The following is a 23,699-nucleotide window of genomic DNA, read 5'->3' on the forward strand; positions in this document are numbered from 1 at the left end:
GTCGAAGAAACTTAGAAAACATTTTGTCTACGGATGTGAGCGCCAAAAATGTCGCTTTAAAATCACGGTTCTGTGACTACGAAGATTCACCCCACAGATTATATTTGATATATTATAGCATTTCTGATTCTGCTAGCCAAAATTGGGTGCAATTCAAGGGTAAGTTCGGGAAGCTCTTCTAACAACTTTGAATGTACAATTGCGAGAAGAGGCACCAACTCTTTGAAGTGCGCTTTCGGTTACTTTTGGCGATATTCATCTCCCAAAAGCTGAAGCTTAAAGGAACAGTAATTTCCATAAGAGAAAACTTTTGCAAGCCCACGAATTCAAGTCGCCTAATGCTTATGAAGTTCGCAAAAGCTATTGGATAGTCTAGTTCAAGCAAATACAACAAAGTGGTTATCGAAAAGAAGACCTATATCCAGTGCGATGTTACTTCCAGCGTATGCGAGGTTTATGTTGACGTTGCACTTCTGTCAGATAGCAGAGTTTCTTGTGGAGTGTGCACCTGTATGGTGTCACCAAAACATTGGCGAACGTGATCGTTCGAACACAAGCTTCCGTTTGTGCTTCGCACCATAAGAATCGTTAGTAACATACGCGACATCCTGTTCATACTGTATGAATTACGCACCAAAGTGATGTTCTACAGATGCGATCAGAGAAAGCGATCTAGAGATGACGTTTTCATTGTAGCCGCTGACGATAGTTTATTTCGATGTTTTGCAGCGAAAGCTACACTACCCTACTCTTCGCGCATTTCACGGTGCTTGAAAAAAGCTGCAGTACGCATGCGCCGTTTCCATGGCAACTAGTTGCGCCTTGCCGCAGTTGTTCCCCTGCAGCGCTCGCTACAGGGAAGAGGAGGACGGTAGCGGCATCTCAATCAGGTGCTCGCGCCGATGTGGAGAGGAGGTGAAAGGTAGTTACGCGCGCCGCACCGGAGAGCTGTCCGAGTGGAGCAGAAAGCGTCTGCCAGTATAGCATGCACTGGGCATGAAAATGGGTTCTACCTAGAACGCCGACGAACTTTGATGCGTTCAACGAAACGAATGGTAGGTTCGATGCAATGCCCGGTCGCCCGTAGCGAAATCTTTTGCTCCACGTTCGGTTCGGCAGCGTTGAACCCCTCTAAATTTCATTCCTTCTCCGCTTGAATCAGTTTGTGCGAACATCCTTCCTAGTTACAAAGAACTTACCTGCGTCACATATTATCATCTTCCTATTTCATTTACATCATTATATCCTCGCAATTTTAATTTCTTCGGGAATCCATGCGCAGTTCATCATATAATTTAACTAAATATTCCGGGGGTAAGCTGCCCACTTGTCCCAGTATGAAAGAGCACTGCACAAGGGTTGAAGGAGCGACTTATCACCGATTTCACCTGAAGTGTGCAGTTACCTGAGGTGCACCTTAAAGAACACTTAGAAGTCACTAAAGGCCGTTAAACCTTCAAAACGGAATCATATGACATGAAATTGTATATATTACACTCCTAGAACAATCATGACAAGCCAATCCTTCACATCACAAAAGATATTGGAGGTCAGAGCGCATATTTTGCGCGTACTGAGCAGCGTTTTTTTTTTTTTTAATTTCCTCCTGGCTGCAATGTGCTACTTGGCCTCAGCGGCTTTGAGTCTTTCAGTGAAAATGACAAAGGCCAGTCTTTAACGGTTGCAATGAGAAACCTAACCACCTAACAAATAAATGATCAGAGCTGCAATAAAATAAATCCCATTTAAGGAAAGTTCATTTCAGTTCTTTACAGAGCGCATTCAGAACGACTTTAGAAAAACGATATCGCAGGTAATCTCTTAACGAGAATCAACTCAGTAAGAGGTTCTCTGTTTACTTATCTTTATTTTTGTAGATACTTTTTACATTATTCGGCTACTTTAGTCGCCCGCTTTGTACAGTCATCGATAAGAAAAAGGTTCGGCTGTCCCTGTGAGCTATGGGACCCGTTTCAGCCATATTCTCACTCTATACTCTGTATAATCATGGTGATTAATGAGCACGAAGGTAGCTTCCGGCTGGCGCTGGGAGATTACTCATCGTAACGCACAAGTAAGGTGTTTATTTTCGTAATGCGTCCACCTGCACGCCTGATTTGCGGCCTTTATGAACCTGCAGAGAAAAAATGCTTTTTCGTGGCAGACATGAGCTTAATCATTTGGCACAAGGACCCATTTTTCTTGTTTCTGTCTGACTGATTCTGCGCGCCTTGCAGGGAAACATCGCTAAATGGATTCGATCGCAATGTAATCTTTATTCATTTATCATATGGTCTGTTAGGTACTGACGTCGGACACTAACTATTACCGTCCAAGCATAATTAAATATTTATCTGAGCTAAAACAAAGCAAGCAGCCCCGTCCAGGCAATCTTCGCGTATAAATGGACATGGCAAAGTGTTCTTTGCACAAGCCCTTATCAGGTCTGATGTTTACAGCAGACTCGATCAGTACACTGTTCCTCTTGATCAAGTAACTTGTATCGACGCTTCCAGAGATATTTAGTTAGGACCTGCATCAATAAATACTTCTCCCGAGAAAGAAATCGATGCAAGAAGCGATTGACATTGAATGGCTTCTGAACCTTATGTCAAAGTTTTGAAACCAGCCTTGACGGCCCCTGTAAGATAGCATCAGTGTTGGCGCTGCTACTTTTGTAGGTAAAACTTAATCAGTTCATGAGTCAGACTCCGCAGTGGCATGTTTTAGTTTATTGGTTTTAATGACCTAAAGAGAATCAGGCTATAGGTAACGTCGTATTAGCACCAAAAATTTCGACCACCTGAGGTTCTTTAACGTGCTTTCACATCGCACAATACAAGGGCATCTTGCGTGTCGCCTCCATCAGGGCACGTCCGCTGCGGCCGGGAAGACAGAGAGCGAAAAAGAGACAAAACCTTCATTGTATAAGAAAAAGGATGAGCTGGCAAGTCTGACATCTTCTTGGTCAGCGTCCCTAGTCCGAGAAGCCACAAGATTCCGCCGCGTCTCGAGCTCGGGCCTCCTCACTCGAGCACTCAAGGAGTAAGGTCTCCCAAGCCTCCTAGGGGGGGGGGGGCGGGGACTGCCTTGACATATGCCCACACCATGAGGGGTAGACAACAGAGCTCGTGATAGTGCGGATACAAAGGATTAACTTTCTGATCGTAGCCAGTAGCCTTGGCGGGACACCAGTAAGTGTTCGTCTGTAGCTGTCGCAGAATGTTTTCGTATGCCTTCGACAGCCTTTAAGCCAGTGGAGGAAACTGGTGATGGCTGTCTTTGTAGTGCTCGACGATTTCTCTAAACCGTAGAAGCGGTCGACTAGGTTCATCTCGCACCCCCCACCTCCTCAAAATCAGGAGTGGCGCGCCCTAGCTACGTAGTCATCGTGGCGGCAGCCCGCAACGCTTTGGTGAGCGTCAAGAGGTTATAGAAAATTGAGCTGTGCCAGAGCTTTGTACCTTTCTGAAGACCTTGATCCAAGGCTGTGAGAAATTAACTAGAGCACATGCAGGCCTGGAGTCTGAAGCGAACTCGAGGGAGCATCAATATACTGATAGCAAAAGGGTGTTGGAAGTGAGCCTCAGTTGGGTTCAATTTCTGCCTAATTACAAAAGGCAGATAATGGGAAATATTTGAGAATATATAAAGAGTGATGCTAATAAACAAAAAAGTGTTTTATAGAGACAAAAGGTTTGTAAATGTGTTTGCTTTCTAATGTTGTTATGGGCAAGATCTGACATGCCTCTTCTTCTGGGCATGGCAGGCGGATGCTGTGAAGACAATCAGAGCTTCCAAGATAACCTATTTGAAGAGCTTAAAAAAAAAGAATTCATGTAACTTTTGTTTTTAAGGCCTATAAAGGCAATTGCCACAACTTCAAAGGTTAATTAGAGTGACAGAAAAATTCGCCCCAGGTTTGCTATTTCACTAAGTGTGATGTTATCCCACTTTAATAAGATGTCGTGCTGTCTATCGAAAAGCTTAGCACGAATTGTATGCTGGTGCAGATCAAGTTACGTCAGTCAGTTGGGGCAGCACTAGTTCACGTTATTGATAATTCTGGTAACTATATCATTTTCTGCCTGATCCCCCACTCTCGGGTCACCGCAGAAATAACAACAGTAGCGTCAATATAATTTGTAGGAGGCGCTGTCTTAGCGAGAAAAATCTGTACGGTTAGAATAGCAAGGCTATTGTCCCCACATTTAAGGCTCAGTCTGCCGTCACCACCAGGGTAACTTGTGAGTAGGATCCTTGGTAACGAGCAAGCAGGAAGGGTGAGCTAGTTCAGAGCTAGCGACGTTTGAAAAATCGGCTTAGTGCAAGAGAAAAAAAAGGGGCAACGTATGAACCCAGCACCTGTGTTCTGTGTTCATGTGCTTTTCTGGACATTTTCGTGTTGAAACTCTTTTTTTTTTAATATATTGGTTCCTTCAGCGAAGCAAAACAATCATATTTCATTTAATACGTATCAATAAGATTTCCTACACTATTTTTTTGTAGTTTGTAAGGTGTAGCAAAGATAGGGAGTGAAGAAAGGCCCTTGGGTCAGCCGGAGCTTCGGCAGCCATACACATGTAGAGGGCGAAAGCGAGCGGAATTAAAATTATGAGCAATTCGTGGCACCGAGGACATTATTTTTGCGCTCAGGGTACAGGCAAGTTCTGTTGTGACCTGAGCCGTCTTGCGTATAGTAAAAATTACAGTCGTCGCAATAAGGCGTGTGGGGGCTCGTGGCGCGCCGCGCATTCGAAGGCCGCGCCACTTCCCAACGCTCCCTGCGCGGTGCCCGTTTCCCTCTCTCCGCTCGCTCGGGGATAACCGGTCCCCCGTGAGGGGGGTATAGAAGAAGGCACGCGCCGCCGTCTCGCCTCTCTTGGTCTCTGGCTCTCTTGGTCTCTGGCTCCTTGGTCCCTGGCTCTTCGTTCCGACTTCGCTCCTGTCGCTCTCCACGGAAACGACCCGCAGCCACCCGGACGACGACACCGACTTCGACGATCCCCGATCCCTGTGAGATTAAAGATGTTTATCATACGGCCCACTGTGTGTTTGTCGTGCGCATCCGTCGGGCAGAGGAATCGCTCACAACTGGCGCCCAACGTGGGGCTGAATTAGCACCAATGGCGCCCAACGTGGGGCGCCAAGTTGTGGGCGATTCCTCTGCCAGAGGGATGCGCACGACAAACACACAGTGGGCCGTATGATGAACATCTTTAATCTCACAGGGATCGGGGATCGTCGAAGTCGGTGTCGTCGTCCGGGTGGCTGCGGGTCGTTTCCGTGGAGAGCGCCAGGAGCGAAGCCGGAACGAAGAGCCAGGGACCAAGGCGCCAGAGACCAAGAGAGCCAGAGACCAAGAGAGGCGAGACGGCGGCGCGTGCCTTCTTTTATACCCCCCTCGCGCGGGACCGGTTATCCCCGAGCGAGCGGGGAGAGGAAAACGGGCACCGCGCAGGGAGCGTTGGGAAGTGGCGCGGCCTTCGAATGCGCGGCGCGCCACGAGCCCTACAGGCGGTACACATATTTGCAATAAAACAAAAGATTAGCAGCGCTAATAGAAAAACACTCACAAATAGGCAACACAGGACAGGCGATGACACTCCAACTTCTTTCTCGAAACAACACCACATACAAACTTTTTCAACAACTAAATGCCCCTACAGAGTCAGCAACATATGCCTAGTAGTTATGCCTACCCTACCTTACCAAAATTAAAAAGTTGACTTTCACTACTATACAGCAATAGAGATGATTCGCTGATACATTTCGAACCTAGTCTATTTATAAAAGAGGCTTCTAGCAGCTTGCTGGCAAGAGTGTCCCTGCTCCTGCCTAAAATCTTAATTTCTATGAACTTCAATTCGCAATTTGCCTTGAGATCGCACGATCGGCAATGAAAAGTTAGATGTAATTTCTAACTGTTTTTCAGAGAACGCTTGTGTTCTGCAGCCCTATCGTTCACATATCGCCCCGTTTGCCCGATGTATACCTTTCCACGGGTTAAGGGGATTTTATAAGCAACCCCTGTGGCGCATTTGACAGGGCTTGGCGTGCTTTTTGGTGCAGCCTTGTTTCCTGTTGACATCGCCCGTGACTCGTCCTCACATGGCAGCCAATTTTGGGGGGGGGGGGGGCGGAGAAGACCATCAAGACCATCCTGACACCATGTTCGTTGGCGACCTTCATATTATGTTCCAATTTATGTATATATGGGGCAACAATAGGTCTGGAACCAATCTCCCCGTTATGGTGTCTGTTGTGCCAACGTTTGTATCCCTTCATATTCTGCAACAAGAACTCCATCACAGCCACCGCTAGGTGTTCAGGATATCCCGCTGATAGAAGCCTCTTTATCTGCTTATCAAAGCTCTCTTTCATCATGTGACAGCAAGATCTTTGCACAGCACACTTTAACACTTGCATCATGATCGCTCGCTTAATAATATTGGAGTGCGCAGAATCAAAAGGCAATATATACTTGTACGCTCCTGGGCGCTAGCACCAGCAGACACCTTTTTGTGTTAGCTTACGATTAAGGTCTAAACACTACAAACAGTCATCCTCCGGTATTTCCGACGCGTGAACTTTAAGCCTTCGCCGCAATCCTGAAAAACATCTAGTATTTTTGCCACTGTTTTCTTATAAAGGCCGTCGTTCTCTCTCTTCAAAATGACTAAAAAGTCATCGACATATCTCAATCCCTTAAGAGCAATATAACATATTGCTCTGAACACATATTGCTATTCTAACCACGCAGATTTTCTCGCTGAGACAGCGCCTCCTAGAAATTATATTGAGGCTTGTGTTGTTATTTCTGCGGTGACCGGAGAGTGAGGGATCGTGCAGAAAATGCTATCGTTACCAGAATAATAATCATTAACGCGAACTAGGACTGCCCCAAGCAATATGAAACATAGAGAAACATATTGTAATATTTGGGTCCCAGATACGGTGGCAGCTCATGTACAGCAAGGCAGCTCATGTACATTAATGAGCAATGACCATTCGTTTTTTGGCAACTGCAAGCCTTTGTAGCGTCAAAAAAGGGACGATGCTTCTGACAAGCGTTGAGGTCTTGTCTGGTGTGCTCCGATGAAGAATTACGACACGCTGGGCGCTCTGTCAACTTCGCTCTTTTCGTTGGCAGATGCCCAGAACCGCGCCCCAGGCCATCCTCTGGCTACGCGATCGAGGCTATTTTGAGACACAGCTCAATTAACTCCGTTCCCTTCGATGATGAACGGTGATGAACGGACACCGTCGTGTTTGCTCAGCTCAAATAAGAACTCGCCGTGGTGTCAACCGACTTGTCTACTGCCAAGTAATAATATATCTGTTCTTGCTTCGCGGAACCATGACGCAGGCCTAGACTGGATGCTTTTGGGAGCTATCAAGCGTGTTGTCACTATACAACTGCTTGCATGCGGATAAGGTAGTTTCCAGCTACGCCTATCGGCTGTTTTATAGACGTTTTTTTTTTTGTGTGTAGAACCAAAATTCTAATAATGCCATTAAATGTAAGAAATTAACAGTAAATATCACCCATTACGACGCTCGCCTTACAGAATTCAATAGAGAATCGTGAAATTAATGAACATTTGGTTGTCTCAATTTTTTTGTAATGCTTCCTCTTGTCCCATATATCTCGAGATTCAGCACAAACTGTCAGCTTTATGAGGACCATCTTCTTTTTCTCAGCCCCATAAGCCCCTCTGCGTTCTACTTCTAAGACCAACCATGCTTTATTACTCATTTGTTAAGAACGGCGGTTTGGACTAGTCGGTCACAATCCATAGTGAAAAAATACGCAATTTGCCCAATGATGACAAGGGAGAAGAAGGCAATGTGCAAATTTAGGCATGTAACCAAATTCACTACATGCGTGACCAAAGTGATCTACAAAATTCTTTTAACGTGCAAAAGAGTTTATACATCGGGCAAACTAGCCGCTGTGCCAAGAGCTCTGGAACGCGCCAAACTAGTTAAGGACATAAATAAGTGGGCATATAGCCGCCCATTCCGGAAATGCAAACCGACACCCACGCTTGGGAGAACACAGTTTCTTGGTCACGCAAAAAAGAGGCTTGAGCGCGAAATAATGGAAGCTTTTCACATCAAACAGGCTGGTGACAATTCCGTCAACACGCCGTCGCTATCTTTGCTTGAGAATGTAGTGTCCTTTTTGGACAACTGCGATTAGACTTTAGGAGCCACGAGCGCAGTTTGTATTTACGTGTCAAACGTTATCTAATAAAATTTAGTTGCAAGTGTAGAACCTGTCCTAATTTTTTTTTCCTTCCACTTCTTTCTACGTACCTTTTGTGCTGCGAATTTATTTACCACTTACTACTTGTTATTACGCACATGCGCACTCCCTGTGGCATCGGCAGAACAATGGCGTCATGCCTCGAGCTGAGGTATGAATCAAGTGCGCAGTGTCATCAGCGTAGAGAGGAGATAGCGCAATTTGCAGAGTTTGCACGCCGTAGAGAGAGGAAGGAAAATGCCCTTGCTTTTGGCAGAACGAGTAATTGCTCTTTGCGCGAGGAGGTCAGGTGCGACTTGCCGACCACAGCCACATTGTAGCAGGAGCCATAATTATAAGCACTCTCGATATATGCAAGTATGCGGTAAATTTATCCTAGGAACCTTGGCATGAATAGCATGAGCTTAGGTTAAGGGTGTTGAAAAACCGGGGAGTGGGCTACGATTGAAACAATAGTTCTCCGATCTGCGGTGCCAGCACCATCTTGATTCGCATCTTAGCGAAAGACATATTATAAAAGCTGCTTAGCATTCGAAATAAGTGTTTCTCACTAATAGAGTCCGTGAATTCAAGACATATTTCAATGACATGATGACAGTACTAATCATGAAATTAATGTATCCTTACTGTTTCACGGATTCTCTTCGTGCATGGTACATTGGCGAAGGCAAGATGCCTGACAGTGCCTCTTCGCCCTTCCAGTTCAAGGCCACTTGTCCTTCATACAAAGCACACTGCTCAATACAAACAAAACAAGTCAGTTACAAAGCACATCTCTGAGCCAATACATCTGTTATAGCATAACGGATAATTAGAGATCGCAAATCTTTTTTGAAGACCACAACGAACACCTGCAACAAGCATGGTAGTAAAGGTATTAAGAAAATAGAAAAAACAAGAAACAGGATTGTCCGGTTTAACTATAAAGAGAACATATTTGAAAGGATGTCAGTTAAAAATTCATTGTATGAATAATGAAGTGTTTTGATTGACATACAATGTACAGAGTGCGAGAATAGTAAATGAAGCAAATAACAGCAGCGAGACAGGCAAATCTTAGAGGGACACCCTTAGTCAGGAAAGAATACAATTTTTACAAATGGGAATACGAAAATTGACTGCATACCTGCTGTAATTATATCTTATACCGGGCAATCTGTGGTACTGTTTACATATTGTTTATTGATTTCAGCTATCGACAGGTGCGGCATGTAGCCTATCTTTATGAATCCACTGCAGAAGTTGAAAGTAGTAATCTTCATCGCTCTTGGGCATTTCAGATTTTTGCAGTGCGGTTTTTCTCAAAGCGCTCCTTTATCACGAGCATAATTCCCGCAGAATCTCAATATTTTTCCCGTAAATCATCACTTAGCTATTGTTGGAGCCTGCGTTGCTCTCAGTAATAACATCCTATAGGACTGATTGTAATAAAAAAAAGTGAGTAGTATAGAGTATGTTTCTTCTGTATGAGTACTACGCTTTGTATTTTACATATGCAATCCGTAAATCGAGACAGCATCTTTTTTAATTTGCTATCATTATTATTCCATTCTACGTCATTCATAATCTGCATAGAAAAAAAAAAACAATTTGCCAGTGAATCGTTCCAGTAAGGTAGTCTATAGGATTCAAGTGAATTTATCTAATGTATTTTCAGAGCGCAGCTCTTTGGCGCCCTTCCTGGGTTTCTAGTCGTCGTCGCCGTCAGCTTTGTCCCTTGCAAATAACTCAACTTTCTGCGCGGCAACATGCCTGCCGTGCGATGGCCCGAGGAGCGGCGGTCGGAAAAATCCTCTATGGCACACCCGTCCTCCAAATGTCGACGACTGACATCGCTAAGGTCGAACGCCTTCATCGCGCAACACTACGCACTATTACCGGTCTACCTAAGCACGCTCCTATAGCCGAACTTGAGCGTTTGGCCGCTCTTCCACCGCTCACTACCATCGTTACCGAGTCACAGACGCGTCATCGAATACCTCTAGAGAACACTGTCCAGGGGTGTCGCCTGCTGGCCTGGGATGAACAGCGTAACGACAAAACACCAGCCCTATATGCATCTCTTCCCCCTTGGGAGATGCCAGTAGTCACACGCCTCCATCACCGACCTATACACCGCGATTTTGTCATTCCCCGAGAGCTCCTCGCTGCCCATCACCGATAAGAGCGAATCCCTGATACGACTGATATATACACCGACGCATCGATTACAAGCTAATTTGCATCTATGGGCTGGGTATGCGATGACAACCCTTCCCTTTCAGGCGCTTATGCCTGCCACCTACCTCAAGGTACCCCTCTTCATGCTGAACTCCTCGCGATTTGGGGAGCCTTGTCAGGAGCGCCTTGCATCGGAACTGGTTCAATGCGTATTCTTAGTGATTCCTATGAAATCGCTACTCCAGGTTCACAAGATGCAACAGATACGGCCATACAGCGTCTCCTTAAACGCCACCAACTCGCGACCAGAACTGTCGCTATTCACTGACCTCAGGTCACTCGGACGAATCAGGGGGCAATGCGGCGGCACACGCCGCGGCTGCCTTGGCAGGTGGGATGTCCACATTTACTTCCTCACACCCCTTCTTCATTCTTACTCGACCTTGGGCGGGCAACTCACTCCTTCTCTTGCCCTTATGCGCTATACTCGGACCAGTCTTCGTAGCCTCAGTCAGCATCGCATGCAGTTGGCCACGCCAGACCCACCTTTTACGAGAAAAACCCACCTCACCCGAAGTCAAGAAGTCTTTTTGAATAAGCTCATCGCCCATGCGGCTTACACGCCACGTATTATGGCCCGCTGGCGTCAGTATACAGAGAAAATGATTACGTGCCCCCACTGTACGACTCTAACTCGCGGCGGCATATCTCATCTACACTGGGATTGCCCTGGTTTTTGTACTGGACGCTCCGAGATCAAACCCTACCGCCTGAACTACCGTTCCCTTCTAGAAACTAATGCTAACACACAGATGATATTTGCCAAGTATGGCTCGCTTAGTGGCCTGGTTAGAGCAATGTGATTTGAGTGACGACCTAAACAACGAAGATTCTGTCTACTCCCCTTTATCCCCATCCATGGCCATGAGCCTTCCCATTCAATAAAGGACATTCAATCACTCCCACCTTCCTCCTTCCCTTACGGCGCGATTAAGTGTCCACCGAAACAAATGTGCAAATACTGCTCATTTTCATTCTTGTGAACCAATTATGAAAGGAACGCTTCAGAGCTCAAGTGGTGAGACGTGACCACACATGATACACAATGCAAATATAATAATTCATGAATAATGCGAGCGCCCACACCGAATTGCAAGGTAACGTGTGCAGCAACCGAAAATTCACACTCGCACAGAAAAGCATGGGCCCACGCGGTGCTTTACGCAACCTGCCGATAACTTAATTCCTGTCTTCATTTCTCCGACCACAAAGCTTCCTTCATCACAGTCAAGAGCTGTTAGTGGGCTGTTTCTTGAAGGAATATGTGTAAAAAATAAAACAGTCTGTAATCGTACATACAAGTCTTGCTCGAAATATTTGCCTCGATCTATCGAAACAGGTGAAACAGCTAATGAACTGCGCTCACATTTCGCATTAAGAAGTAACGTAATCGTCGGCAAAAAAAAATATCTTTTACTTGTAACTTTAAAAAAATCAATATTTCGCTTACTTCTCCTTGAAACTACACGTTCCTTAAAGCCATCTCGAGAGTTTTAGCAGATAACTATTATTTTATATTTCTGAGCACTTTCGTGGCAGCAGTATTATTTCAATTAATACCATCACGAGTGTCGCAATATTCAAAATAATTTCAAATATCGCCCCCGAAAGTTTACCTCAACATAATCTTTAGTAAAATATGCACGCCATATTATATGTAAGCAACAGATCTCGATCGCCCACCTCACGTGTACATGAAGATTCCATTAGAGGTTTAGTTAAGGCTATACCACTTCTGATCAAGAAATGCAAGATACACCTCGACCACTATCATTTCGAAGTCTCCACTTCGATCAAAACCACCTGAGTGATGCGACTTGCTCAAACAATATTTCTGGGAAGGTTTAGTTCCCAGACAACCTGGATAGTGATCTTAATACTAACAAAATAAGAGGTTGTTTTAAACAATGACATAACTAGGCAAAAATGGCACCGTTAAATCCAATAGAACCTTGTAGTAATGTTACTTGCAAAAAAAAAAAAAGAATAATAAAGGGCGTTACTAGGAGTGCGCTGCCTTAAGCAGAATTACTTTAGCGCTATACAAAAGTTCGCTATAAATAAAATATTGACAGAGTCCGGCAGAAAATCAGAAGTCGTAGTTTATGCCTTTCCAAATATATATTTTATTTTAGCGGCGCCTTATGCATTAGCGAAATATTGCAGCCAACACAGTTCTCTCAACAGAGCGGAAGCTGTCATTTGGAGACAATTACAGACGGCTCCATACCCAAATCTACACATACTAAACAAAATGCACCCTACCATATACGCTGACAGATGCCCGTGGTGCGATGAAAAACCCACACTATATCACATCACATGGGCCTGTCAAAACATAGACGTGGTTCCCAAAATTCGAAACCCGAGTGCGGAGCAATGGGACACTGCTGCCCAGCGACCGCTGCGAAGGCCAGCAAGGTCTGGTACTGCGACCTCAACGGGCGGCAGTAGCCAGCGGAGCCCTGGACTGAGGGCACCGACGGAGAAGACTTGTCGATAAAACAAGCAGACATCTCTGAAGATGTCCCAAAAACCGCCAAATAATATAGGGCTAAATAAAGTTTTTTTCCTCCTCCTCCTCTTACTCCTCCGCATAAGAATCCCGACGACTATCTTTGGCTAGCTGACGTAAATGCTATTCGATATCCATTAGCTACGCGAAACATAATAAAAAGGAAAAAAAAATGCCTGACTATAAGACCATCTCGTACGAATAAAGCAGTGGCGTAAAAGATCACTGGAACAGGGCCACACCATCCATTGTGTCAAAAGCCTCAACGAAAGGCCATTTTGTTTTCTTTTAACACTATAACCACTAAGGAAAGATGACATTCACCATATACCAAATTGTCTAGTTTAGAAAAAAAACTCAGCTGTTATCACTTCTCAACTGCTAAACGAGCTTTCAGATAGGTAATATACAGGCCCTTAAAAAAATTTTTTCCTCTTTTGCGTTCAAACTCACCAGGTTCAGTTCAGTCGTTCAGTCGTGTCCGACTCTTCGTGACCCTATGGATCATGTCACGCCACGCTTTCCGGTCTCTCACTATCTTCTTAACATCACATAGCTTCATCTGCAATGCCTCGAGAATGCCATCTAACCATCGCGTTCGCTGCCTACCCCTTCTCCGGCGACCCTCAACCATTCCCAACATCAAATCTTTCTCCAGCGACTCCTCTCTTCTCATCAGATGACCAAAGTAGCTGAGCTTTAACTTTAGAATTTGACCCTCCAATGAGCAGTCAGGCTTTATGGTCGACAATATTGACTGATTTGATCTTCTGGCAGTCCAAGGAGCTCTCAAGAGTCTCCGTAAGCACCACAATTCAAACGCGTCTATTCGTCGGCGGTCAACCTTTTTCACAGTCCAACTCTCGCATCCATACATCACAACTGGAAAGACCATAGCACGAGTTATACGGATCTTGGTTGGCAGACTAATGTCTCTGCTCTTTACTAGGCGGTCAAGGCTAACCACTACTCTCTATCCCAGAAGCAGGCGTCTCCTAATTTCATGGCTGCAGTCTCCTTCCGAGGTAATCTTGGCGCCCAAGAAGAGAAAATCTGTCACAGCTTCCACTTCTTGTCCCTTGATGCTCCAAGACTTGACAGGGCAAGACGCCATGATCTTTGTCTTTTTAATGTTCAGTTTAAGCCCAAACTTCTCACTCTCTTCTTGTAAGCGCATCAGAAGTATCTTGAGTTCCGCTTCACTTTCTGTCATTACAGTGGTATCACCCGTATATCTAAGGTTGTTGATACCTTTTCCAGCAATCTTCACTCCAGCTGAAGACTCGTCCAGACCGGCCTTCCTCATGATGCACTCTGCATATAGGTTAAATAGACAGGGCGACAGTATGCAGCCTTGCCTCATTCCTTTCTCAATCGGAAACCAATCAGTAAGACCATGCCCAGTTCTGACTGTGGCCTCTTGCCCTTCATACAGGTTCCTGAGGAGACAGATGAGGTGAATTGGAACTCCCATCTCTTCGAGAGCTTGCCACAATCTGCTGTGATCTACGCAGTCAAACGCTTTCGCATAATCAATAAAGCAGAAGTAGATGGGTTTCTGGAACTCTCTTGCTTTTTCCATGATCCAGCGAAGGTTGGCAACTTAGTCTCTAGTTCCTCTGCCCTTGCGAAACCCAGCTTGCACGTCCGGAAGCTCCCGATCCACATACTGCTGCAGCCTACCTTGGAGGATTTTCAACATCACCTTGCTAGCATGCGAAATAAGCGCGATCATGCGGTAGTTGGAACAATCTTTGGCACTGCATTTCTTTGGAATGGGGATGTAAACTGACCTCCTCCAATCCTGTGGCCACTGCAGGGTTGTCCAAATCTTCTGACATAATGTATGCAGAATGTTAACAGCGTCATGGTTGAGGTTTTGAAGCAACTCAGCTGGAATGCCATCAATTCTGCTAGCTTTGTTCTTAGCAAGGCTGGCTAAGGCCCATTCAACTTCACTCTTCAGGATGCCCGGCTCGAGATCAGTGATCACAACCGTCCTATGTTGGGTTTGCACATTCGGGTCCTTCTTGTACAGTTCTTCTGTGTATTCCTGCCACCTCTTCTTTATCTCTGCGGCTTCAGTGAGGTCCTTGCTCCGTTTGTCCTTTATCCCGCCCAGCTTAGCACAGAAGCTTCCTTTGATATCTTTGATTGTCTTATACAGAGTTCTTGTGTTCCTTAATTGGCTGTTGTCCTCAACTGCTTGGCACTGTATGTTCAGGAAGGCATTCTTATCTCTCCTTGCTATTTTCTGAAAATCCGCATTGAGAACCTTGTATCTTTCTCTTTCCCCCATAACTTTTGCCATCCTCCTTTCCTCAGCTATTTGCAAAGCCTCTTCAGATAACCAGTTTGCTTTCTTGCATTTCTTTTGCTTTGGAACTACCTTAGTAGCAACTTCTTGTATTATATCACGAACATCAGTCCACATCTCTTCGGGCTCTTTGTCTTCTAGATCTAATACTTGAAATCGATTCCTCACTTCCACAGCATATTCTAATGGAACTTGATCCAGATTATACTTGAAAGGCCTAGTTTTCTGCGCTTTCCTCAATCGAAGCTTAATCTTGGCAACAAGAAGCTGATGATTGGTGCCACAATCGGCCCCAGGCCTTGTTTTTACTGCTTGTATAGTGATTCTCCATCTCTGCCGGCAAATAATATAATCGATCTGATTCCTTTACAGACCGTCCGGTGAAGTCCATGTGTACAGGCGCCTCTTGTGCTGTTTAAAATGAGTATTCGCTATGGTCAAGTTGTTTTCTCTGACAAAACTCTACTAGCCTCTGCCCAGCTTCATTTGGCTCACCAAGACCGAACTTGCCTGTAATTCCGGATATTTCTCCACTCCCTACCTTAGCATTCCAGTCTCCTATGAGAAAAACGCCGTCTGATGATGGGGTGCGGTCTAAAAGGCATTGTATGTCCGCATAAAATCTCTCAACGTCAGCTTCTTCAGTAGTAGTGGCCGGTGCATAGACTTGGATAACTGTTATCTTAAAATGATGACCTTGGATCCGAAGTGAAATCATTCGGTCGTTTTAGGGGTTGTACCCTAGCACTGCTTTGCCCATTCTTATGTTTACTATGAGAGCGACCCCATTCCTTCTCTTGGATTCGTGCCCACAATAAAAGACGTAATGGTCGCCGGAGTTAAATTCTCCCATTCCAATCCACTTGAGCTCGCTGATACCCAAGATATCAATGTTCAATCTGTCCATTTCTCGCTTGACGATATCTAGTTTTCCTTGCGTCATAGATCTTGCATTCCATGTTGCTATGTGATACATCTCCTTGCAACATCGGACTTTCCGGTCGCTTCCCGACACATCCACAACTGAGCGTCCTTTTGGCCTTAGCCCAGCCGCTTCATTCGTCATGGAGCTACTAGGAATCGCCCTTTGTTCATCCCCAGTAACATGTGGGACGTCTTACAACCTGGGGGGCTCATCTTCCGGCGCCATATCATTAATGGTATTGTGACTGGCCATAGGGTTTTCTTGGCAGGAAATACTGGAGTGGGTTGCCAGTACCTTCTCCAGTGAATCACATTTTGTCAGAACTCTCTGTCGTGACCTGTCTACCTTGGGTGGCCCTATACAGCAGAGCTCACGACTTCATCGAGTTTCGCAAGCCCCTCCGCCACGACAAGCCATGATCCATGTTTTCTTTTAACACTATAACCACTCGATGAAGTCGTGAGCTCTGCTGTGTAGGGCCACCCAAGATAGACAGGTCACGGCAGAGAGTTCGGACAAAATGTGATTCACTGGAGAAGGTAATGGCAATCCACTCCAGTATTTCCTGCCAAGAAAACCCTATGGCCAGTCACAATACCATTAATGATATGGCGCCGGAAGATGAGCCCCCCAGGCTAGAAGGCGTCCCACACATTACTAGGGATGAACAAAGGGCGATTCCTAGTAGCTACAGGACGGATGAAGCGCCTCGGCTAAAGCCAAAAGGACGCTCAGTTGTGGATGTGTCGGGAAACGACCGGAAAGTCCGATGTTGCAAGGAGATGTATCACATAGCAACATGGAATGTAAGATCTATGACGCAAGGAAAACTAGATATCGTCAAGCGAGAAATGGTCAGATTGAACATTGATATCTTGGGTATCAGCGAGCTCAAGTGGACTGGAATGGGAGAATTTAACTCCGGCGAACATTATGTCTTTTATTGTGGGCACGGATCCAAGAGAAGGGATGGGGTCGCTCTCATAGTAAACAGAAGAATGGGCAAAGCAGTGCTAGGGTACAACCCCAAAAACGACCGAATGATTTCACTTCTGATCCAAGGTCACCCTTTCAACATAACAGTTATCCAAGTCTATGCACCGACCACTACTGCTGAAGAAGCTGACGTTGAGAGATTTTATGCGGACCTACAATGCCTTTTAGACCGCACCCCATCATCAGACGGCGTTTTTCTCATAGGAGACTGGAATGCTAAAGTAGGGAGTGAAGAAATATCCGGAATTACAGGCAAGTTCGGTCTTGGTGAGCCAAATGAAGCTGGGCAGAGGCTAGTAGAGTTGTGTCAAGAAAACAACCTGACCATAGCGAATACTCATTTTCAACAGCACAAGAGGCGCCTGTACACATGGACTTCACCGGACGGTCTGTACAGGAATCAGATCGATTATATTATTTGCCGGCAGAGATGGAGAAGCGCTATACAAGCAGTAAAAACAAGGCCTGGGGCCGATTGTGGTACCGATCATCAGCTTCTTGTTGCCAAGATTAAGCTTCGATTGAGAAAAACGCAGAAAACTAGAAGGCCTTTCAAGTATAATCTGGATCAAGTTCCATTAGAATATGCTGTGGAAGTGAGGAATCGATTTCAAGTAATAGATCTAGAAGACAAAGAGCCCGAAGAGATGTGGACTGATGTTCGTGATATAATACAAGAAGTTGCTACTAAGGTAGTTCCAAAGCAAAAGAAATGCAAGAAAGCAAACTGGTTATCTGAAGAGGCTTTGCAAATAGCTGAGGAAAGGAGGATGGCAAAAGTTATGGGGGAAAGAGAAAGGTACAAGGATCTCAATGCGGATTTTCAGAAAATAGCAAGGAGAGATAAGAATGCCTTCTTGAACATACAGTGCCAAGCAGTTGAGGACAACAGCCAATTAAGGAACACAAGAGCTCTGTATAAGACAATCAAAGATATCAAAGGAAGCTTCTGTGCTAAGCTGGGCGTTATAAAGGACAAACGAGGCAAGGACCTCACTGAAGCCGCAGAGATAAAGAAGAGGTGGCAGGAATACACAGAACAACTGTACAAGAAGGACCCGAATGTGTAAACCCAACATAAGACGGTTGTGATCACTGATCTGGAGCCGGGCATCCTGAAGAGTGAAGTTGAATGGGCCTTAGCCAGCCTTGCTAAGAACAAAGCTAGCGGAATTGATGGCATTCCAGCTGAGTTGCTTCAAAACCTCAACCATGACGCTGTTAACATTCTGCATATATTATGTCAGAAGATTTGGACAACCCTGCAGTGGCCACAGGCTTGGAGGAGGTCAGTTTACATCCCCATTCCAAAGAAAGGCAGTGCCAACGATTGTTCCAACTACCGCACGATCGCGCTTATTTCGCATGCTAGCAAGGTGATGTTGAAAATCCTCCAAGGTAGGCTGCAGCAGTATGTGGATCGTGAGCTTCCGGACGTGCAAGCTGGGTTTCGCAAGGGCAGAGGAACTAGAGACCAAGTTGCCAACCTTCGCTGGATCATGGAAAAAGCAAGAGAGTTCCAGAAACCCATCTACTTCTGCTTTATTGATTATGCGAAAGCGTTTGACTGCGCAGATCACAGCAGATTGTGGCAAGCTCTCCAAGAGATGGGAGTTCCAATCCACCTCATCTGTCTCCTAAGGAACCTGTATGAAGGGCAAGAGGCCACAGTCAGAACTGGGCATGGTCTTACTGATTGGTTTCCGATTGAGAAAGGAGTGAGACAAGGCTGCATACTGTCGCCCTGCCTATTTAACCTATATGCAGAGTGCATCATGAGGAAGGCCGGTCTGGACGAGTCTTCAGCTTGAGTGAAGATTGCTGGAAAACGTATCAACAACCTTAGATATGCGGATGATACCACAATAATGGCAGAAAGTGAAGCGGAACTCAAGAGACTTCTGATGCGCTTACAAGAAGAGTGTGAGAAGATTGGGCTTAAACTGAACATTAAAAAGACAAAGATCATGGCGTCTTGCCCTATCAAGTCCTGGAGCATCAAGGGACAAGAAGTGGAAGCTGTGACAGATTTTCTCTTCTTGGGCTCCAAGATTACCTCGGAAGGAGACTGCAGCCATGAAATTAGGAGACGCCTGCTTCTGGGAAAGAGAGCAATGGTTAGCCTTGACCGCCTAGTAAAGAGCAGAGACATTAGTCTGCCAACCAAGATCCGTATAACTCGTGCTATGATCTTTCCAGTTGTGATGTATGGATGCGAGAGTTGGACTGTGAAAAAGGCTGACAGCCGAAGAATTGACGCGTTTGAATTGTGGTGCTGGCGAAGACTCTTGAGAGCTCCTTGGACTGCCAGAAGATCAAATCAGTCAATATTGTCGACCATAAACTCTGACTGCTCATTGGAGGGTCAAATTCTAAAGTTAAAGCTCAGCTACTTTGGTCATCTGATGAGAAGAGAGGAGTCGCTGGAGAAAGATTTGATGTTGGGAAAGGTTGAGGGTCGCCGGAGAAGGGGTAGGCAGCGAAAGCGATGGTTAGATGGCATCCTCGAGGCACTGCAAATGAAGTTATGTGATGTTAGGCAGATAGTGAGATACCGGAAAGCGTGGCATGACATGGTCAATAGGGTGACGAAGAGTCGGACACGACTGAGCGACTGAACTGAACCTGGCGATGTTGAACGCAAAAGAGGAAAATACTTTTTTTGAAGGGCCTGGATATTTACCTATCTGAAAGCTCGTTTAGCAGTTGAGAAGTGATAACAGCTGAGTTTTTTTTCTAAACGAGACAATTTGGTATATGGTGAATGTCATCTTTCCTTAGTGGTTATAGTGTTAAAAGAAAACATGGATCATGGATCACTGCCTTGTCGTGGCGGAGGGGTTAAGGAAAGATGACATTCACCATATACCAAATTGTCTCGTTTAGAAAAAAAAACTCAGCTGTTATCACTTCTCAACTGATAAACGAGCTTTCAGAGAGGTAAATATTCAGGCCCTTAAAAAAAGTATTTTCCTCTTTTGCGTTCAACATCACCAGGTAGTAGTTCACAATTTATAGATGACATTATCGTGCAAAGTCCCGAAAGAAGTTCACCTGCGCGGGTGGTTTTGAGCTATGAAGCGAAGCGTAACAGCTGTCTATACCTCTCAACGAGAACCTGTGAGCATGTGGATGAGGGAATTTTTCGTCTTCACGGTAAGTCTCGCGCGGACGCCTCGGATGATATTCCTGTGTTCCATTTAAATGTGAAAGTTCAGAGGAATGAAATCGCTTTCACGCTTACAGGGTGCAGTCAGTACCGCGTAGCTAGCGCGCAGCCTACAAATATGCCGGAACATTACTTCCTAAATATTTATTAATAAAGAAAACAGTCACCATTGTTGTTTTTTGCCTGCTTTCTAATAAACCGTATACAAGTAAAAAAACCTTCACATGACTATTTCGCACTTCAGCACCACTATTAAAAAGCAAATCAACCCTCCTATGTTCTCAAACATTTTTATCGCTGACTGTCGTCATTCTTAATGTGGGTCATAAAAAGACACTCAATTTTCTATCCTTATTTTCACAGTTATTTATTACTTCTTATATGTACGCGTAGATGATGCACATGAGTAGCCAGTCCGAGGGAACGCCTTGTAGAGGTTTTGGAACAAATTAGCAAATTACGGCTTCTCAGGTTATTTAGAACTTGCGTTGACATCTTAGTGGAGAGGTTTTCCGCATTTTGTGTAACAGAAAATGCACCGTCCGTAATTGGTTGCAAACCTGCCACTTCTCAGTCACCAAAGACATAATAAAGGCAGTAGGCAAACCGGCTGGGTCGAATTTGCATAAAAGAATTCATGGGATCCTAGACCATGGGCAAAGAGTTCACTAAATATGTAAATCGTTCTACAGAAAAGGAACAGCGCAGCACCTCTCCCATTTCTACGCAGACGCCTGAACTGCACCGTAATGGAAGAGAGGAATATTGCTATTCTGCCTTTTCATAAGGAACCTCTCCGCGTTGTGACCCAGACGCTCACGATAGCGTTGGGCTTTGTAATATCCAACGTCACTATACATCCTAAAAAGCTTCGTGCTCATCAAGTAAGTGAAAACTGATGGTGCAAACACGCCTTCATTCCCTAATATCAGTTCACTCACATAAAAGTGAAAACAATTGTGCACAGAAAAAAAAAAACTAACGTACGCAAGATCCGCCTATATGGCTATGGACGCTATAGCGTCAATGGCTCCCTTCTGTGCCTCCATTTGAAAATTTCTGTTAGCGCACATGCAGTTTGCTCTTCGCTTGAGTCGAAATTCCATAATTTATGTCTCTATTATGAAAAGGCAGCCAGGCATTCAATCCGTACGAACGTGCCTGAGTGGCCTAAGAGTACCTTGCGTTACTCGGGGTACAAGTGTAGCAGCAGGCTTGATTACCACCACAAACGAATAAACCCTGATGGACAGTTGGGACATTTCGGGTAGTGTCGTGACGGAACACAGCCCGTCGGCCAGTCAATGCCTGGAGATGTCGCTTGCCAGCTTTACCACGGCCCGAAGCAGTGGCCTTTATTCTTTGCTCAGAACGTATACAACGCCGTCAACGCCAGAAGGAGTTTCTGCAGAACGAGGTCTTTAACATTATCATGTTAGAGTCACAGTTTTAATCGTGAAGTGCAGCTAAAGGTACATGGAGTTCCCACGGATTCCAATTGCGAGTAACCTAACTTACACATATGCATGTAGTAGCTCAGAGGAGTGCCAGTGACCCAGGTACCAAGGCTAGTAAAAAAAGTCGAATGTATATGCATGCATGCCTGGGGAAGCGATGTAAGCATAAAAGTGTCTTCACAGAATCGACGAGCAAATTAGCTAAGTAGTAACCTAATGGTCAATGACTGCAACTGCAAAGTCTCAACTCTAGCCCTTACAGATCAGGCAACCGCCCTTATCCACAGTTAGATCAAAGAAGCAAAGACTATCTCGCGTGTAAACCACCTCAAACTCTTCCTTCCTCTTTTTCCCGTCCTGCTATCTTGAGTTGGTGACGACACCAAAACGCAGCAAACGAAGAGTCTGGTGTTGAACTGAATGAACTCTTTATAGGGCTCACTTGCGTTAGCGTTCGTCGGTGTGCAGTAGACGAGAACGGACAGAACTATAAGTCCCAAAGTGCAATAGCCAGGGGCCGCATGAAAACACCCTTCGACCTTTCTAACGCATTTGTGCCTGTACACCCCCGAATAACAAGCCGGATCTTGACTCATCCCGACGGAGGCGGACCTGACACATCCGAAAGCAGAAGCCGATTATTGGTTAATGCGTTTGTACGGTGTCTGTCCAGCAGCAAAAAGTTTACTCAGTGCATTTTTCTTAAACCAGGATCGATTGTTCATAGCTTTTTTTTAGGTCTGAAGAGGGCGACGCCCTATATAACGTATCAAGGTTATGCAAGCAAGACACTTTTTTCTGAACGAAGGATCGGCAGAAAGCCGAGGCAGTCGAGCGGAAATGTGTTATTTTTGGACTCGGCCAGCTCGCTCTACTCGAACAGAAACACAATTCCGCGAATGTGCGCTCTTCTTTTCCCCAAAGTGGGCATGTTCCCTTATTTGGAGGCGCAGGACGCAGCAGAAATAACAGATGTATCATCGAGAGAAAAAAAAAATCAGATAAACAAGTTTTTTAAAGGAATACTTCGCCCAATGCAAAAGTGAAAGCATATCAATAAGAAACTATCCAATCGCAGTACTCGATCTATATATCCGGTGTAGGATCGATTTTGTTTAGCTAGCAAACATAGAAAATACGCTCGGAGATAACGGTCATGGGTATTTGCTTAAGCAGGCACAAAAACAAGCTGCTCTGAAACCTGAAAAACATGCCCAGAGAAATTGTACGTCCATATTGCGCGTCCATTCTTCAAACAGAAAACAAAACAATGGCATGGATGACCAGTATGTGAAGCTTCGCTACAATCGAAATCAAACATCGTATTCAAAAGTCGAAACAATAGTTTTTAGAAGAGCGAGCCTGGTAAACATAGCAGACATAACGTTAATTTAATAGCCCCTAGCCAAAACTCTTTTTCAAATGAGTACACCCCGACCATTACAAATGTTTTTCAAAGTTGGGGCTGCAAATGATTCACATTAAAATCAAAGCATGTCTTAGATTTCACGCTATACCATCCACTACACTGCATATATTTCCGTCCTCGATTGAACTGAGACTTACACGATCTGCCTTCAAAGCTGCCTTTTTATAACGTATTCCAGTCAACACCAATACTGTCGTGTCTGCAATAGCAGCCGCCAGGCGGCTGCTCTTAACGAGCCTCGTGCGCCCTGTGGAAGAGGCTTAAGATCTGGTTCGGACCGCTTTTAGCGCGCTTAATTCTCGTCCTGCTGCCGTCCAGGAGTACCCCCTATTCACAACGACCAATCATTTTCTCTCCTGTGCCGAGCATTACTCTGTAAAAAAAAAAAAAAAAAAAAAA

The sequence above is a fragment of the Amblyomma maculatum genome, chromosome 11 (genome assembly GCF_055883805.1).
Source record: "Amblyomma maculatum isolate TAMU_Amacu chromosome 11, ASM5588380v1, whole genome shotgun sequence".
Classification (NCBI taxonomy): domain Eukaryota; kingdom Metazoa; phylum Arthropoda; class Arachnida; order Ixodida; family Ixodidae; genus Amblyomma; species Amblyomma maculatum.